Genomic DNA, 4996 nt, shown 5'->3' with positions numbered 1-4996 from the left:
AAGGAGAAGTTTCCGACCCCATGAAGTATATATATTCTTGATCAGCATAACTAGACGAGTCGATCTAGCCATGTCCGTCTGTCCGTCCGTTTCTACGCAAACTAGTCTCTCAGTTTTTAAGCTATCAGGCTGAAACTTTCCCAAAAGTCTTATATCTTTTGCAGGTAGTATATAAGTCGGAACCAGCCGGATCGGACAACTATATCTTATAGCTCCCATAGGAATAATTGGGAAAAAAAATTTTAAAAAATTATATCTTTGGTGTTTTCTAGCATATAACCTCCTAAGCTTGGAAATAACATTTTTTAATTAGCTTTGTATTTTGAATTAAATTTTATCGAAATCGGACGACTATATCATATAGCTGCCATAGGAACGATCGGAAAATTGGTGGAAAAATAATATTAAACAAATTATAGCTTCGGTGTTTTTCAACATATAACCTCCAACGCTTAGAAATAACATTTTTTAATTAGTTCTGAATTTCGAATATAATTTTATCAAAATCGGATGACTATATCATATAGCTGCCATAGGATCGATCGGAAAATTGGTAGGAAAATAATATGAAACAAATTATAGCTTCAGTGTTTTTTAACATATAACCTCCTACGCTTGGAAATAACATTTTTTACTTAGTTCTGAATTTCGAATTTAATTTTATCAAAATCGGACGACTATATCATATAGCTGCCATAGGAACGATCGGGAAATTGGTAGGAAAATAATATGAAACAAATTATAGCTTCGGTGTTTTTTGACATATTATCTTATACTATTGGGAATATAATTTTTTGTGTTTTTAAATTTAATAATTATAGCTGCAAGGGTATATTAACTTCGGCTCCCTTTCTTGTTTTTATTTTATTTTTATTAAGTTTTATAATTTGTGAAGTAGTTCTAAGGCTGGGGTGAAGCTCAGTCACGCCAGGATCTCTTTACAGAAATATTTATAAAGATAGCACGAGGGTCTTCGATGAACGGTGGGCTGACGAAGGATGGGGGTTGTCAGCTACCGTGTTATAAAGTACGAAAATGATTTTGTTTGGTGCTAGCATTAAGATAAAAGGGGTCAGCGGCAACGCGTGTTGGACCGTGGGATCACTTCCGGCACTCGCCAAAATGGTCGGCTTATGCCAGCATTCGCTGTGGAGCCCAAAGCTATGTATATGGTCGGCTTTGCCTGACCGTGACAAGTAAATGGACTATGCGCGTATGTATATATTTATTAAAAATAAGTTTGCCAAGAGTTTTTCTAGATTTTTACAAGATTTATTCCCGTTGCATTTTTATTTTTTCTCGTGGTTTTCTTGGTTCAGTTTCAGTTTCTCTTGCTTGCGCTCCGCCGCTGGTCCTGGACCAGCACAACCGTCTCCTCCTTGTCTTCAGTCGTCACTCGACGACTGGGTCTCCTTTGTTTCCTGGTGGTCCTCCTGGGGCTCCGCTTGACCGCGCTGTCAGCGTCAATCGACCGCTGATGGGGCTCTACTTCGGGCGCTGCTGCTGGGTAGTGCTTCGTTTGGCCCGGATCGGCACAAGTGTCAAGCGACCACTTGGCTATGCTTGGCTTCCACTCCATATTTACAGTTTATTTATGTGGAGCTTTTTGGGCACCTCACAAATTAAATTTAAATTCGAACTTGAATTCGAAGTAGCGGTAATTAACAAGATCAACATGAGCATTCGCTCTTTCAGGGAACGGTCGTGTTTTTGTCTTGCGCTCCGAATTTTTGTTCTTTTTGTCCATAGGCCATCGGGGTTTATTTCATATTTTCCTACATTTATATAACTTTTTATGTCCCTAACAACATCCGTTCCCTTCGCGAGTGCATAGTGAACGTTTTGTGTTTGAACTAACAAAATTCCCTTCAGTTCTGCAGTAGGGACGCAGTGACATGGCTCAAGGCAAAAAGCATTTTTTGTTTTTTTTGTGCCTAAAACGCTGTGCCGCTGTTGTCGTCAGCAGAGCAGTCTGCGCAGCGTAGAAGACTGCCCACGAAAACGATCGTGCAACAAAGAAAGGCACATATTCGGAGATTTTCCTCTCTTTCTTGTCTTATAATCTGCCTGCACTCCGCGCTCGCAGAGACAAATTTCGGCTGGTCCGTTATTATACCCGTTACTCGTAGAGTAAAAGGGTATACTAGATTCGTCGGAAAGTATGTAACAGGCAGAAGGAAGCGTTTCCGACCCCATAAAGTATATATATTCTTGATCAGGATCACTAGCCGAGTCGATCTAGCCATGTCCGTCTGTCCGTCTGTCGGATGAACGCTGAGATCTCGGAAACTATGAGAGCTAGGCTATTGAGGTTTGGCGTGCAGATTCCTGAGCTTCTTACGCAGCGCAAGTTTGTTTCAGTAGACTGCCATGCCCACTCTAACGCCCACAAACCGCCCAAAACTGTGGCTCCAACAGTTTTGATGCTAGACAGAAAATTTTAACTGAAATGTATTAGTCATGCCAATACCTATCGATTGACCCAAAAAAAATTTTGCTACGCCCACTCTAACGCCCACAAACCTCACAAGAAAAAAAGCTATGACGTCAGAGCCAGACAATGCCCTTCAGTTCTGCAGTAGGGACGCGGTGACATGGCTCAAGGCAAAAAGCTTTTTTTGTGCCTAAAACGCTGTGCCGCTGTTGACGTCAGCAGAACAGTCGGCGCAGCGTAGAACACTGCCTACGAAAACGATCGTGCAACAAAGAAAGGCACATATTCGGAGATTTCCCTCTCTTTCTTGTCTTATAATCTGCCTGCACTCCACGCTCGCAGAGACAAACTCGGCCGGTCCGTTATTTTTTTTGCGTCTCTCCGTTATGTTCGGCTAGCGACTAATATTTCGGCGGAAAAATTTTCGTGGAGCAGCGACATGTGAATGCCCTAATATTTTAGGAGCATTATTGTGTATCGAAAATATACAACTATTATTGTTTTATAAAAGTAAATTATTTGATTATAGTAAAATTAAGTAATTTGGATTTACTTATAATGTTATGTTTACTTATTATACATTTTTATTACAATATACTTTTTTAGTGTAATTATAGAAAATTAGACCGTTAAAATTGATTTCAATATTTAAAACATTAGCAGTATTAGTATTAACATTTTTAAAAAATTCGTATTGTATTTTTTACTTAAGAAGTACAAATTATATAGTCGGATATATTTCGCCTTAGAAAGGGTATAAGTGCAGTGGCACGCGCCAACAGCGAAGGGAAAACGAAGGAAATCGAGTAAAGGGGTGAGAAGAAGACTTGGTGCATTCTTTTTGAGTAATTGAAAGGGAAGCATCCATTTTAATTGTGCGCAGCAGAGTAACTTTAATCGTCTCTTTAAGTTAATATATTAAAGTCAGGTAAGTGCTACGTTAAGTTTAAGATGTTGTGCATTGATCTTAGTTTAAAGTACGTATATTTTGAAGGTATTCAATGGGTTCCGTTAGCCGAAAGTGGATGACGAAATGTTTTGTGGCAAAAAAAATCCCGCAAAGGGTTTATACACAGCTCTAAAAGGTAAATATACAAATAAACAAGTAAAACGCATTTCTTAATCATATCCCCATACATTTTTTAGGAGCGTTGGCCAAGGATTCGGAGGACCCTGATAAAGGTTTAAGGAAAGCGATGACCAATATAAAAAGCCAATAACGTAACATAAAACTAGGCTTACTATAATAATTGTCCTTTAACAGATAACCTAAATAACACTATTTAATTATAATGAATTTAAAAGTAAATAAAATGTATGTATTTTAAATTCTATATTTTCATAAGTGAAAACTCATGGAAAAATTCTGATTTTCCCAAGTGATTTCATTTGGGACGTGTCACTTGCAAGTGATTTCACAAGTGAAAACTCATGGACAAATTCTAATTTTCACAAGTGATTCACTTGGGACGTGTCACCGGCACGTAACAGGCCATACGAAAAATGAGTATAAGGAACAAGTGAAATCCCGTAGGACTTCGAAAAATTTTCATTTGAATTTTCACTCGTAAAAATGCGGACATCCCCCTTCAGTTCCAAAAAAAAAGTTTCACTTGTGAATCACCTTGGGAATCCTCTTGCACAAGTGAAGAACAAGTGACGCTCCATACAGAAAATTGTATGGGATGTCCGCATTTTCACAAGTGAAAATTCAAATGAAAATTTTTCGAAGTCCAACGGTATTTCACTTGTTCCTTATACTCATTTTTCGTATGGCCTGTCACGTGCCGGTGACACGTCCCAAGTGAATCACTTGTGAAAATCAAAATTTTTCCATGAGTTTTCACTTATGAAAATATAGAATTTAAAATACATACCTTACAATTAATTAATTAATTAATTCAGATTTTCAATAAGGGGACAATTATTGTTAGTGTTTCTGTTTTTTTGTTTTGTTAGTTTTTTTTTTTTTTTTTTTCGGCCAAAGAGCTAGTGGGATGGCTCTGAGGGCGCCGAGCTGAAGGCTACCGAACGGGTCGCAGGTTGCGGATAGCGAGCGCCCTGGTTCTCCAGGGTAGCTACGAATAAGCGTGGAAGTTGGACACGGCCCGGCTACCACCAAGCCCCCAACACGAAGCGCAAATATGTAGCCCCGGACAGTCAGCGGGTATCTGCGCCGTAGCAGTACCGACGTCGCGCTTGTGCTGCCGCCTCCGACAAATAGCTCACACACACCCCTACCCACACGCTCTGTACCTACCTCTTCCCTACCCACACAACTCATCGCACCCCGGGCTGGACTAAGGTGTCACTCGTACCGTGCCGAGAGTCAATCTGGCTGGGAGCCCGAGTCATCAAATAACTCAGTCTCAAACGGTGAGCTCAGGCAAGTGGCGACCGCCTGTTCTAAGTCAGCCTTACCCGGGTACGGCGGATCTCTGCCCGGGTGGACCTGTCCTTTCTCCGCAGCTCGTGGGAATTAACATGGAGAACTTAACAAATACAAAACAAAAAGACTGCACAAGACGAGAGCCCGACACTCTTATAAAGTCGGAAGTCGTA

This window comes from Drosophila subpulchrella, chromosome 2L, assembly GCF_014743375.2.
Source record: "Drosophila subpulchrella strain 33 F10 #4 breed RU33 chromosome 2L, RU_Dsub_v1.1 Primary Assembly, whole genome shotgun sequence".
In the NCBI taxonomy this organism is placed as follows: domain Eukaryota; kingdom Metazoa; phylum Arthropoda; class Insecta; order Diptera; family Drosophilidae; genus Drosophila; species Drosophila subpulchrella.
The sequence above is the reverse complement of the archived record's forward strand: the minus strand, read 5'-3'. Positions refer to the sequence as shown.